The sequence below is a fragment of the Aotus nancymaae genome, unplaced genomic scaffold, assembly GCF_030222135.1.
Source record: "Aotus nancymaae isolate 86718 unplaced genomic scaffold, 86718_ANA_hifiasm-v0.15.2.pri h1tg000008l, whole genome shotgun sequence".
NCBI lineage: Eukaryota > Metazoa > Chordata > Mammalia > Primates > Aotidae > Aotus > Aotus nancymaae.
Window position 1 is genome coordinate 41940150 of NW_026988419.1, and position 15520 is coordinate 41955669.

The 15520-nt window shown below is 41.4% G+C and overlaps 2 pseudogenes; both read right to left on the reverse strand.

The window, feature by feature from the left end:
* Nucleotides 1-4468: 4468 nt before the first annotated feature.
* Nucleotides 4469-5730, reverse strand: LOC105710131 (mitochondrial inner membrane protein OXA1L-like; annotated as a pseudogene).
* A 3684-nt stretch (nucleotides 5731-9414) lies between these two features.
* Nucleotides 9415-9993, reverse strand: LOC135273579 (high mobility group protein B1-like; annotated as a pseudogene).
* Between the last annotated feature and the right edge of the window lie 5527 nt (nucleotides 9994-15520).

The window sequence follows — 15520 nt, forward strand, 5'->3', positions numbered from 1 at the left end:
AAAGGCATAACAGGCTCAGGAAAGTGAATTGCCCACTTAAAGCATGCTGTGAAAGCCAGAGGTTCTCTATGGCAGCCTTCTAAATCCTCTTATCTACTGCAGCTGCAGGGCAAATGAAGGAGGAAGAAAATAATATTCAGGGTTTCATGGTATAGGGCTGCAAACCTATAAAGGAGAAACAATTCACAGGCTTAGAATGTCTCCTATGTCAATGTGAAGGCTTTGATAGGGAAAGAGTAGGAACCTGAAACCTGCAAAGTGGACATTTGAGTGCACAAATCTAATCTTGAATGTCCAAATTTCCCTGCCTGTCTGGAGATTATGCAGTCTCTTCACTTGGAGACTATGCAGATGTATCACCTGAAGTACTATAAGACAGTACTTGTTCTCTTCACGATCTGCCTACCACCATATCTCATTGCCTCCAGGCCAATGATCATGGTAACATCTTAGAAGAATCTGGCCAGGGTGATGCTTTGATCCACAGAGATTGCAGTGATGGGAAATGAATTATGACATTTCTAGGAGTGAGATGGAGAGAGAGTCAACTAGAATGTTGCATTCTCACTCTTTCTCTCTCTCTTCACACACACACACACACACACACATATGCACACATGCGCACATGCACACACGCATACACAGACCAGAGTCAGCTTCAAATTGGTCCAGAGGAAGACAGGGAGTTGCAGAAAGTCCAGGTTGCAATGCAAGCTTCCCTGCCTCTTGAGCCATGTCTCTTCTAGTTTGAAGCATTTCAGGGTATCTATGGGTAAGAATGCTGTGTAGGATCTCTGAAAATATCTCATTAGAAAAATCATAGCACAGACCCCTGAGATTCTGGAGTGAAGCCATATCTATATGGCTTTGAAATATATATAACAGAGAATAGCTCTTCCTTTGAAAAACAGCATGACACTAACAAATAAAAATTTAGGTCCCATCATGGAACACCAAGTCTGTGAAATCAGAGCTGCTTATCATGAGCTGAGTTGATCAGATCTACCAAATCATATGGCCAGGGGGCTATGACAGCAATCTATTACATGATGATATTGTACTTTGGGTATTGGACTGGACTGATGTCAGTGCAGAACATCTCTATAAATTGCATCAACAGGTAGCCTAGGCCTATTTCACCTATCTCTGTTGTAGTAGCATCTTTCCATCAATCAATTCCTATGTCACCACTGAGGATTTCCTGTGACCAGCTGACAAAGGGACAAAGGGCTTGGTTTACACAAAGCTTGGTGAAATACATTGGTGCTAGCCAGAAATGAACTGCTGCTGTACTGAAGTCTTACTAAAGACTGACCCTAAAGAAAAGTAATTAAGAGAAATTCTCCAACTGGGCAATACAATTCATTATCGTTTCATGTTCAAAGAGAAGTGGCCGGAAGAAAGATTTTATACTGACTCCTGAGCAATGGAAAATGATTTGATCAAATAGTCAAGACTCAAAGACATGGGACAAGGATGTCTAGCAGATATTTATGTACAGAGACTTATGGGAGTGGAAACAATACATGCGGACATTTTCTCTCATATGAATACCCAAGAGAGAACACCAATTTCATACAAAGCTCTCAACAACCAAGTTGGCAGCATGACCTGCCCTGTGAATGTCAGCTAGCTTCTTACTGAGTCATCCCAGTGTTTGTGCAATGAGTCCATGAAGGTATGGTGGCAAGAATGGAAACTGAGCATGGATCAAATGACATGGACTTCCTCTCACTAAGGCTGCTCTAGCTACTGCTGCTGCTGAATTCCCTCCCTGCCAAGGTCAGAGACTGATGCTGAGCCTTTGATATGGCTCCAATCTTGGAAAGACCTGCCAGCCAGCTGGCGCAGGTCAAATACATCAGACCCCTTTCACCTTAGAAGGGCAGTGGTTCATACTTACCTGAATTGACACTCTGGAGAAGGATCCTGTCTTCCCTGCCACAGGAAAGTGGCAGGTGTTATCTCTGCCAACACCACCATCTAAGGGCCTGCAAAAATGCCTGATCTACTAACATTGTACGCATGACATTTCCTCAGAGTAAAGAACTAGAGGAAGTGCAGCAGCAGGCTCATGATGGCTATGGAGTCATGAGTTTAAAAGTGTATTCGATCCCTCAGAAGCAACTACCTTGGGAGACTAATGAAAGGCCCATGGAAGGCTCAGCAGAAGTGCTTGCAAAGAGATCACTCATTGTGGAGTTGGGGTGCTATCCTTCATGGTGGGATTGATTGGATAGATGAGAGATAATACATAGAGATAAATAGTATATTAGATAGATATATAGTAGGTAGATAGATTGCATATGTAATACATAATACATACTAGATAGACAGATAGATACACAGACAAATGGATGCTAGATGGTTGATAGATACAGGATATAAGATCAACCTTGTTCCACTGTAACTACAAATGATCCACTTTAAGAATTTGGGCTCCTCACTCTCATAAACTTAGTCTCTGCTAGATTAGTGATCCTAGTTCCCAGGGTGGAAACTCTTCTGCCAAGAGATCCACTGAAGCCATTTGGACTGTACTTGCCAGTGAACCATTGGACAGAAACAGGAGTTACTGTACTGTCAGGCATAACTGATGATGATAACCCTTGAGGAATGAGGGTTGCTGCTACAGAGAGGAGTACATCTAGAACCCAGAGGATTCACTAGGGCTTCTCTTAGTTCTTCTCTGTCCAGTCATATCTATCAAAGGCAATTGTGGCTGAGCACAGTGGCTCATGCCTGTAATCCCAGCACTTTGGGAGGCTGAAGCAGGCAGATCACTTGAAGCCAGGAGTTCAAGACCAGCCTGGCCAACAGAGTGAAACCCTGTCTCTACTAAACAAAAAGGACAAAAAAAAAATTAGCTGGGTGTGGTGGTAGGCCCCTGTAATCCCAGCTACTTGGGAGGCTGAGGCAGAAGAATCACTTGAACCCAGGAGGCAGAGGTTGCAGTGAGCCGAGATCACACCACTGCACTCCAGCCTGGGAGATAGGGTGAGACTCTGTCATAAATAAATAAATAAACAAACAAATAAATAAAATAAAGGAAAATTGTATCAGAAGTGACTTGACAGGAATAAGACAACTAAGGGCTGAAACTCCTCAGAGATGAAGGTCTCTGTCACCACACAGGGAAATAATGCAAATCAGATGAAAATATTGGTCAAGGATGAGGAAAGTCTAGAATGGGTAGTAGGGAAATGCCTATCAATGGTGCCCTGGGACCAGATGCAGCAGTAGACTGTCCCTTGACCTGCTAGCCTTCCTTAAGCCTTTACAGAGATTGCAACTGACAGTTACCTCAAAGGACTGGACTTGTACCTTCCTTTTAAGTAGGAATGACCTATTACCATATGAGACCTAAATATCAGGTCTGAGTGACACAAGAAAGAAATTTTGACAGGCCTCTCCTCCCTTCTTCCTCAGGCTCCCTGTGAGGTGACAGCTCTCATGGTGCAAGAATCACACTGGCCCTGGGGCTCTATCATGATGTCTCTCCACCATCAAGGGGAGAACCAAGACATTTCTGTGAAACCAGTTCAAAGAGGACATCATGATGAAGTGTAACTAGGGGAAGCACTGGGGCATGGCGGTGATTCAAGAGCCACATCTAGATTCCAACACTGGTTCTCGGAACAGCCTGCATGTGCTGCCTCAGGGATGTATGTTGGCTAAGATTCTCATGTTCTTGATGTACAGCAAGGCAGACTCTTCTGAGGCTGCTCATCTGGTTTCCTCCAAGAAAGGCAGAGTCATTGAGGAAGGAACAGCCCCTGCCAGCTAGATCAGCTGCCTTAGAACCAGGATGTGGAATGAAGAAAATGAGGAGAAAGCTTTTGCACACTTGTTCATATTAAATAAAAACTCAAATAGTGTGTATCTGTGTGTCTGTATACATATACAGTAATGGTACAGGGGAAAAACAAGAAAACTTTAATTTTACCACAGAAGAATCCAGAAAAACACACTGGGGAGATTCCAGGAAGAGAATAAATGGACATCAGTTTGATTGTGAACTGAAGAAGAGAAGGAAAGAAGAACTAGAACTCTGTTAATCATTGTTAATCTAAGCTGATAAGCCACTAGATTGAGATTCAGGTGGCATGAAAGGGGCTGTACCAGGGACTAAAATAGTAGAAATGATGCACCTAAGGAGACAAGAAATAACCCAGTCTACATGACAAGTCAAGATTCGGTGAACTAAGCTGGGTGTCTGTAAAGGATGTCCCTGCACAGTATGTACCCCACATCTTCTATTCATACAGTATATTAGTTTCATATTCTAAATATACAAGTGTGTGATCAGCCACAGAAGGACTCAACAAATATTTATTGCATAAAAATGGTTATGGCAAAATTATGGGGTAACACTGGAAATTCCCTCTAAGATTTTAAAGGTCCAAACAAACAACTTTATCAGGTTATTGGTTTCTAGTAAGAGTTTTTTTTTTTTTCTTTTTGTCATGAAATCCGTTTTTAAAATGAACATCTCTGTGTGCCACAGTTCCTAGGACTGGGACAAGGACACAGTGTCAGGTCTTGTTTGAGGATGAATCTTTGAAGAGACAGAGTTCCTCCCAGAATGAGCAGGGAACATAAGTCAGTCAAGTGTGTCACGCCAGGGATACTTTGACTTTGGTTTGCTGGTGCTGCAGGTGCTGCTGCTGCTAGGGATATTGGGAGGGTTATTCTTTACAGGTTGTAGGAGCGGGTTGTGGGTAAAGGTCTGTCGTAAAGGACCCTTGGCTGCTAGCTCCAAGTGATTCTGCATGCGTTGTTCACGCTCTTTCAGCGGTTGCATCAATTCAGCATTTTTCCAGCCTCTTTTGAAGCTCTTTAGAAAGCCTTCCCGTGGAGCTAAATTGTCAGGGTTATGTACAACACGCTGGGGGATTTTAAGTACTGTGCCTACTGCTGGAATCCGGAGACAGGACACTTGGGCCAGGGAAAACAAATTGGAGGAGAGGCAGTACATAAACACTGCCACGGGGAAATGGACGGTTATGGGAAAAGCTGCCAGGGGCATCACTCTGATCACATTTCTCATCCACTTAAGGTCAGAACTTTGTACACCTGTCTCAGCACCTCAAGGACAACCCACATTGTAGCAGTGACTACCATTGGTAACACGAAGATGGGATCGGATACTGTGAGATCCTGGAACCACCAGAGGCCACCTGTCTGCAGGCTGGGCACAAGAAGGTTGGCCATCTCTCTCAAAGCCAGGAAGAAGGAGATGAAGATTGGGGCCTGAGTCAGAGGGAGAATTAGAAGTTTAAAGAAGCTAATACCGTGCTTTTTCTGGTAAATGGACATCTCTGCAGAAGCCCTGTAAAACTCAGTGTGGTCTCCAGCCAACCTGGCCTCTCTGATTCGAGTGGTAAACTTCTGGATTTCTGGCATGTGATTTTGATTCTTGGCTGCTTCTCGCTGGCCCTTCACGATGACAGGAAAAATCAGGCAGCGGGCTAAGATTGTACCTGGACTTCTGCAAACGAGATGGCAGAGGTACTGAGGCTGCAGGGACTGGGAGCCGCAAGGAAGAGGTAGTGTGGGCGACGGCAGCACGGAGCGGCTGGGAATAGGAGCCACACGGTCAGCGGTTTCCTGAGCCATTGCGCGGGCCCTGAGACGCTGTGGACCTGACGCCCGGGCTGTAAGGGGCGCAGAATCTCCCGGCGTCCGCACGTCAGTCTCATCGCCATTTTGACCGGAAGAGAACTTCATAAGATTATTTTTTTAATCAGTAATAGGTACATGAATAGCTACATGATTGATGATAGATAGATGCATAGATGATAGATAGATGCATAGATGATAGATACATAGATAGATGATAGATAGAGAGGTGATAGATAAATGATAGCTAGATAGATAGATAGACAGACAGATAGATAGACAGACAGATAGATAGACAGACAGATAGATAGATTTTAAGGAATTGTCTCACATGATTGTAATAGTGCAGGTCCAAATTCTGCTGGCTGGAGACCCAGGGAAGAGTTGCAGTTCAAGTCTGAAGGCTGTCTGCTGGCAGAATTTTCTCTTCATCAAGGGAGGTCAGTTTTTTCTTCTATTAAGGCCTTCAGCTTATTGGATGAGGCCCACCCATATTATGAAAGGTAATCTGTTTTACTCGAAGTCTCCTGATTTAAATGTTAATCTCATCTTAAAGATATATTCACAGAAACATCTAGAATAATGTTTGACAAAATATCTGGGTAACGTAGTCAAGTTGACACATAAAATTAACCATCACAAGCTGTAAGTGAGTATTCATGTACATTTAACTGAATTATACACTTGGGTGTTTTTGCATTGAGAGAATGAGTATATTTACTGAGTTTGTAATGGGAAGAATATACTTGCTATGACTTGGTTGTCAAAGGGTACATCTAAAATATACAAAAATTATTTGCGCTCTGTGAAGTCCTCTGGCTGCATCTGGCACTAAGTTTTATAGATCAGTCAACATCCTAAAGTTTTGTGGTATATTGGGTTGTAGTGAGATGACCAATTTCTCCTGGTTTTCCTGGAACATTCTCAGATTTAGTACTGAAAATTCAATGCCCTCAAAGACCTTTCAGTCCTGGGAAAAGGGTAAATACTGCCATCATGGGCTGAGCTAAAATCCCTCCTACTTCCCTAAATGAGCAGGGATTTAGGAGTAACCAGTGCTGGCCATAAAATGATCTGTATTTGAACAGGTGTGAATCACTTTATAATGCCTTCTGTCACCCCTTGGAAAGGACCCTAAAATAAGCATAGGACCAGCAATGGGACATTATCCCTGGGTGACTTTAATCATCTCCCATGGGCAGACTCAGCCAAACACAATCTTGGCACTTTCCCATCCAAAATAAGGTTTAATGTCTTTGTTTCTGTGGACTCTGAGGACAAGGGTCAGAGCCTCTCTATGAAGGTGGCTTGTGGCTGAGGCTAAACCATGCCCACGATTGGTTCTGCCCTCCTCTAGGTCATAGGAGCACCCATGACAACACAGGAGTAGGTCCACTGGGTGGCCAGAGCCCTCCTGCACAGCCAGAATATTCCACCAGGGCAAAGAATGCCTCTGTCACCCTCGTATAACACTTGTTTGCTTCCTGGAGCCATTTGCTTGTGGTATGTAAAAACAGTTTATGAGTCTAAAAATTATTTGGGGCCATATATGAAAGCCATAGAATCCTTGAATTTTGAAAAGATGGAGAGGAAAAAAATGGGATGATGTTGATGGCTTATGAACCTACCACCTCCTATTGGCCCGACCAGCTTCCCTTGACTTTATCTTACATCCACACCAGATTTTGTGTGAAGATTGTGTTCTTTTTATTGCTATAATGTTTTAAATAAATGGAAATAAAGGATACAGAATATTTACCTTCATAAATATATTTATAAATTCTTTAAACCACGTGAATACTGAAATGACCCCACTATGCAAATCGTCAACCATGTACATACTGGTATCTTTTTCTTTTTCTTTCATTTTCCAATATAGAACACTCCTTCTGCCCCTTCTTTTAAATTTAAAGTCTGAGAACTTTAACAGTTAAGTTCAAATTCCAGCTCTACATTTTCTAGCTTTGTGACTGTGGCAAGTAAAATGAAGTTATTTGAGCTTCTGCTTCCTTAGGTATAATATGAGTGCAATAATATTGACCTTCTGAGTTTGGTGAGGATTAAATGAAATAATGCACATAAAGTACCTGGTATGTGGATAATTAATAAATAGTAGTGGCTGGGCGTGGTGGCTCACGCCTATAATCCCAGCACTTTGGGAGGCCGAGGCAGGTAGATCACGAGGTCAAGAGATCAAGACCATCCTGGTCGACAAGGTGAAACCCTGTCTCTAGTAAAAATACAAAAATTAGCTGGGCATGGTGGTGCACGCCTGTAGTCCCAGCTACTCAGGAGGCTGAGGCAGGAGAATTGCTTGAACCCAGGAGGTGGAGGTTGCGGGGAGCCAAGATCACGCCATTGCACTCCAGCCTGGGTAACAAGAGTGAAACTCTGTCTCAAAAAAATAAATAAAAAATAAAAATAAAATAAAATAAAATAAATTAATAAATAGTAGCTACTATTCTAGAAAATTGAACACCAAACTTCACTATCATGCTTCTGCATACCTCTCTGGTCTAATCTCTCAACATCCTCTCACAGTTCACTTTATTTTGGTTTGGGTAGCGCTTAAATGTCTGGCAAAGACTTAAACTGCTTCCAGAATAAATAATTGAGACATTTTCTGAAGCCTTGTTATAGGTTTGCAGAGGATGCTTGAAGTGTGAACCTGTAACTATGTGCTGCCCAAACATCTCCTCTCTGCCTGGGATATGCTATTTCATTCACTGGTGGTCTCATTTCTCTTTTTCTTCACCTGAGTAGTCTTTAGCTTCCCCCCAAGTCCCTTACCTGGAAAAATCTTCCCTCACTCCCTGCATCTGGATTAGAGGCCCCTCCACTGTGTTTGTCCACAAAGCACATCATAGAGCATTGTAAACCCATGCTTAAATATTTTACCCCTCACGAGACTACTGTAGCAAACATTTCATGGCAGCTTTATGGCCAGGATACTCCCAGGTCCTGGATGGCCATGTTACATACCATGTGGTCCTACCTCCCCATTATCTCCCATCTCTGGTTGAAACTGACTCAAATAGTTATGAGTAGCTGACCCAAGTTCTTCTCTGGGAACCACAGCCTATGACCTGTCACTGATGGCAGTGGCTTCAGTCCTATTTGTGCATCAGTATTGCCACTGGAACTTAAAAAAATACAGATGCTGAGCTTGCCATCCTCAAACATTCTGATTCACTAAGTTTAAGATGGATCCACACATTGGTATTTTTTTTTAAGCCCCTCAGGTGGTTCTGATTAACAGCCAGTATAAATGACTCACTGAAGTAGCATGGAAAGAAGAGCTTATTTCATTAGATTCTCTTTTTTAAAAAAGGTTTTTTAATTTAAAAAAAACTGCATTTACTTAGAAGCATTCAGAATGTCAGCAAAACAGCTGCAACCTTTATTTCCCTGCAATTACAGAGTGGTGTTCAGTTAACAGAGCAACAATTATTTCACATAGGCTGCATCAGAGACAACTGAAGATGGAAAAACTACCACCCCATATATAACTAATTTGTGCTACGGACCAACAAGAACCTGCTTTAAATTTCCATGCCATTTACACCCCCCATACTGCACCAGGCAAGGTTAGCAGCTATTGAAAATGCGACTAGGAGAGCACTATCTAAATACACAATTGATAGTATAACTAGACAAAAAAAGACACTGCACAGTTTAAAAAAAATCCTACACAGCCTAACATTTCCTTTTTATTTTTCTTTAAAAGGAGTGAGTTGTATGGGAGGGTTAAATGCTTTATAGACAAGGAAAAGAAACTGTGCTAGAACCAACCTATTCAACATTCTTCTTCTTTTTCTTCACCATTTCTTCATTTCCCTCATCTTCCTATTCTTCCTTCATTTTCTTGCTTTTTTCAGCCTTGATGACTCCCTTTTTTGCTGTATCAGGCTTTTCTTTAGCTCGGTATGCAGCAATATCCTTTTCGCATATTTCCTTCAGCTTTGCAGGCTTCTTTTCATAAGACTGCTTGCCATCTGCAGCAGTGTTATTAACATCTCCCCCAGTTTCTTGGCTGTGTCACCAAGGGGTAGGCCAGGATGTTCTTCTTTGATCTTGGTGATACTCAGAACAGAACAAGAAAAAGCCCAAAAGAGGCCTCTTGGGTGCACTGGTTTCCTTAAACTCCTCTTTTGTTTCCCTTTTAGGAGGGATTAAGTTTTCATTTGTCTTTCATAACAGGCCTTGACTGCTTTTGCCATGTCTTCAAACTTTCCTTTCTCTTTAGCAGACATGGTCTTCCACCTCTCTGAGCACTTCTGAGACAACTCTGAGTAGCTGACCAAAGCAGCTGGATTCTGCTTCTGGTGCTTCCTCCTAGCAAGTCTGTGCAGAGAATGCATATGATGACATTTTGCTCAGTGGCCTCAGGATCTCCCTTGCCCATGTTTAGTAATTTTTCCTTAGCCACTAACACAGTGGCCCAGTGTCTGTCAACTCTCACTTGCCAAAAAATTTTCTGTGGAGCTCAATGTACTTCAATGGCCATGACAGTGGGAGCCAGAGGCTGCCTCTCATTAGATTCTCTTTATTGGAAATTTGAACAGAAAAATATGGAATGAATTTTATAATGAAGAGTGGAATGGGAAGTAAGAGAATTTCAAGAGAATGAAGGCTATGGAGAGTCAAAGGCATGTGTCATCTTGAGTTACCAGGGGGCAGAATGAGTGTGGATGGTGAAGAAGTTGGTCATTATAGAGAGAAGAATGGAACTGTTGTGTAGAAAGAAGCTGATGCCATAAAATAGTGAGAGACAAAAAACAGATATAGAGTGTCTTAGAGAAAAACAAAAATGGAAAGAATAGAGGCAGAGAAAGACAGAGACTGAGAGAGAGAGGCAGACAGATGAAGAGATAGAGGTAGATAGAAACCTCCCTCAGAACTGCCACCATCAGCTTAATCTCCCCAAACTAGAAACCTCTGCGGACAGCTCCCTTATCACCCACATGCAATGTTGTCAATTCCACCTTCCAAAGATGTCTTCGAGGGTCAGGCACAGTGGCTCACTCCTGTAATCTCAGCACTTTGGGAAGCTGGGGAGGGCAGATCACCTGAGGTCAGGAGTTTGAGACCAGCCTGGCCAACATGGGGAAACCCCATGTCTACTAAAAATACAATAAATTTTCTGGGCCTGTGGCAGGAGCCTGTAATTCCAGCTACTCAGGAGGCTGTGGCAGGAGAACAGCTTGAACCCGGTGGGAGGTGGAGGTTGCAGTAAGATTGAGCCACTGCACTCAAGCCTGTGTGACAGAGCGAGACTCCATCTAAAAACAAAACAAAAACAAACAAACAAAAAAACACTAAAAAAAAAAAAAAAAGAGATGTCTTCTAGATGTGAGTTGTTTTTCAGTCCTGCTGTCACTGTCATCCAAATCTTCATAAGCACTTGCTGGGACTGTGGCAAAGACCTCACAACTGGTCTCTCTCTCTCAAATCTGCCTACCCCCATCTATCTCCAACACTCTTGCAGATCACACCATCTTACCCTTTGGTGGCCAAGTCTTCAGGCCTGGTGGGACCTGCCTCACCTCCTCTCCTGCAAGGGCTAGGTTCCTCTAGAGCCCATTCTCCTGCCACAGCAAATCAGGCCCTGGCCTTTGTAAATGAGATTCCCTTGGCTTTCTCATCTGTGTTTGGCAATCTTCTACACTGCCTTCAAAATCTGGCTCAAAAATACCTGAGTAATGCCTTTTCACCCTTTCAGGCAGAGTTATGACAAAGTTCCTACCTTTCCATTACACTGTGAGTTTTTTCTAGCTATCTCTGAATTCCCAGGGCACAGCAAATGTGTGTTGACATGAAGAAAACTTGTGGAATTTCAGGTAATGAGGGAGCTGGGACACTGCTGGGTGGGTGGGCCAGCCCTTACTATTCTGCCCCCACCGTCTTCCACAGAGTCAGCTCCTAGATTTTCAGGTTTTTGTCTTCATCCACGTTCATCCCCACAGTTTCTCAGAAAGCTCCAAACAAAATTTCCCCCACAGCTCCATGGAACCTCAGCAGAGGCTCCTGGAGGTGACAGTTCTGGGATGCAAAGAAGGGCGGATGAAGTGGGGCAACCATTTGTCCATGTAGGTATTTGGACTTCCTTGACGCACATAAGAGCAATTTCTTTCCTTTTACTTTGAATCCTAAGAAAATGCCTCAATAAAAAAACTTAACCTTGGAAAGGGAGAATGTGAATTAACTCATTTTCCATGACCTGACCCACTTACAGCTTCCAACAAAGCTTTGGGGGAAAATCTGTATTTAATCAATGTTGAAACAATCGCTCTGATGCAGAAATGCACACACAAAGAGCAATTTCTGATCAGTTTTTATTTTGCATATTTTGCTCCTTTTGACAGTGATGACAAATGGAATAAGGTTTTTGTTCACTAGAATAAGCTCAGTAGCCTGTATCAAGGCAATTAACTTGGAAATCTCTAGTGGACAAGCAAGATTCAGGGGCCTATTGAACATCAACTTGAGGACTCTTATGAATCCTGGTTGCTTCCATTGGCTGAAAGAATACTGTAAAATCTTGAGTTTTGCAGTAAAAATTTTCATTTTGATTGTGACTCCTACTTGAGTCACATAGTATCAGATGGAAAATGAGTAGGAAGGAGAGGATCGCTGCCAACTAAAAGGAAAGAGGCTAGTCTGGACAGAGCCTTTTGTAGGACACAGATTTGATTGTAAACCAACTATTTTAAATATCCTCATTCTTGCAAGCTAGCACATGACTTCTTTCTTAAGGGTGAGGAGATTCCAGAGGTACATATTTGCCATCTGGAGTGGACTGTGCAATTCATCTAGAAACCTGCATCATTGAGCACTTGAAATTAATCATCATGATGAACAAGGAGAGCATGCTGGGGCAGGGAGGTCAGTTTCACTTGATAAGAATAGAATGCACATTCTAGTGGGGAATGTGCTGACATTCATTGCATTCAGGAAAATTCTACACAAAGCCTCTCCCTCTGGAGAGGATTCCTGAGAAAGAGAAGGGCTCCCAGTGTGACATAGAAATGAGAACCCCCTCAAAGCCCTGGCTTTTCAAGGTATCCAGAATCACAGTGATCCAATGTCATCGGATACTGCTCTTTTTCTTCCTAGAAGGGAAATATCAGTCCATCTTTGCCTGCAGGGTTTTCTGTGTTTGTCCTAATCATCTTAGAAGCAGAACACCTAGCTAGTAATCAAGCACCAGTTGGAGCCGTTTCCTACCAAACGTATGGTTTTCATTTTGAAGCTCTCCATTCATTGTTCTTTAGCACTATGAAAGGCTTGTAACCAGCTAACTGCTTATACTTTGGTCTGGGAAACTAAACACAAATCTGGCTTAAACTTCAGTTGGGCTAGGGCCAAGTTTTGTTGATTATTGTTAATGCTGTTACTTATTTTTGAAAGAGGTGTGGACAAAAAAAATAGCAAGAATTGGAATGGCATTTGAAGTTTGCTCGTGGTATTTTAGGGAGACAGGAACATATCACTATAAAAGACATTTCCTTCAATATGGGAAAGAATTCCTCATTGTTTCAACTGAGCTCTTGAAATCTGAAATGTTTAGGGAGCAGTAGAAATTTGGTAAGGGATCATAGATTCAAGAGGATGAGAGAAGGTTTGAAAAGTCATCAAATATAACTCCTTGATTTAGTAAACCATAATTTGTAGTTTTCCTCTGATGAGTCACGGCCAGGGGAAATAGATATTGTAGATGAGTCTAGGTCCCTGCAATTCTCAGCTTCTATGTCTTAGGACTGTCATTCACAAAGTCTACTTTGATATGTCTGAAGATGACATCTGAATGTGCATGTGCAGAAGAAATGGCATTGAACAGAACTGGTTTAAAATCCCAAATTTGTCACTTAATTGCTATTTGAACTTGCATAAGTTATTGAACCCTCTGCCCTTCAATTTCCTCATCTATAATATGGGATAATAATAACTACCTTGTAAGGATGATTTTAAAACTAAATTATATGATGCCATATGATATCTATAGTCCTACTTTCCAGCATACACAGCACAAATTTTTTAAATAAAATTAAAATGATAATATAATCTAACATATTTGAATGTGAATTTAAGATAATGGATGTTGTTTTGCTGAAATTAAATGTATTTACAATGTGAATTTACAAGGTATATGAAGGTTTGTTTCAGTTTAGTGAGCCTATAACAACAAATTCCACTGGGTAAGTGTCCTGAAATTTAATTAGAACCCAAAGAGATCTCTCAGCCTGTTTGCCATGGTATAATGGGTTTCCAGGTACTATTTCACCTCTGTCTGAGACTGTTGCTTGGACCAAAGAGGGATCTTATTTATTCAGCTCCCTATGAGACCAGACAGGGCCACTGGTGACCTACCAGGCTGAACTCAGCCCGAGGAAACCTGTGTCTGGGTGCTCAGTTGTGAACAGTCTCATAGACACCCATACTTAAGTGGGCTTAGAGACCCACACCCCTCTAAAATCCACTGAGACCACTGAGAAATCTTCAGCAAGGCAGTTATGTGTTAACTTTATCTTTTAGAAGAATCATGTTGGCAGCAGTTTGAGGACAAACTGGAGTGGCTAAGAATGATGAGGGGGTGGCAACTGAGCCACAGAAATACTGCAAACTCAGGCACCTGGCATTTAAAACACCACCGCACTTCCACACATCACCAGCTTTCTCTGCTTCTATTTTCCAGTATGAAGCTTCTGCTCCTGCCAATATGTTTGACCTTCCCTGAATACACAGTGGGTTTCCCTGCCTATTCAGCCCATACTCACGTCTTTCTCTTCCTTTATATATTCCTCTAGTCCTTATAAAAATTCCTAACCATTTTTTAAGGGTTCATCGTCTTTACTCAGTCTTTCTTAGTTTGTTCAAATTACCTAATATGATTCATAAATTACCTTGTATTGAGGTATTTATGTTCCATACCATGACTTGTCTCTTCCAGCAATTGGGTTCAAATGTGATGGCAGGCATAGCTGATTTTAATCTATGATGGCTCCTTGTTCAATGTTGGCATTCTATAATTTGCAGAATAAATAGATGTATAAATAAACCACCCATTGACTCATCTTGTAGGCACCTCTATATAGCTGTAAGGGAAATATTTAGCAACTGCTTAATATGTATCTAAATTGGATGTTTTATATTAAGTTCATAAGTGAAAAGCAAGCTTGTCAGAGATCTTCAAATGAAGCTTATTTAATGAGTTATTTTAAAAAATATCCTATACAGTAAATGGAAAACCACAGAAAGTGGGTGTGATGGTAGTTCAAGAGTAACATTGTACTGATTTATAAGAGAAGTAAAAATAGAAGTGAACAGTGAAAAGACTGAAGTAATTTTTCCTCCATATGTTTTGTTTTATGTTTGCTTTTGCTTCTGGACATGACAAAAATGAAGTTTCAGGTAAAAGATAGCACTTTTAGTTGGTAAGAACAGGGAACTGATTAGCAGCAATATATTGAAATGATATAAAGCAATGAGTTTAAAAGTACTTTAGGAAATCTGAGATATTCAATCAAGGCTGCACCTGCAAGTTTCTTAAAAAGCCAAAAAAGAAGCCAGGTCTTTATTAAAAGGGCTGCTTCAAAACATTAAATTTCTTTGAATTTTTGTCCTAATTTATACAAAATCTTCAAAGTAATCAGGACTTAGTTACATCTTAACTGTTATCCTTTTGATAATTTTTTTTTTAAATAGAAAAGGAAGTCCTGATCAGATAATGATCAAAATGCTTTTCAACTCTGCTATTATGACTCAGAAGATAGCAAACTAATGTCCATCACTTTAATTTTATTTACTCCTAGCCAATTACGTTACCAACATAAGGCATTTAATATGTATTTGGTGAATAAGTGAATGAATAAATAAAGAATGAAGAAATGATACTGTT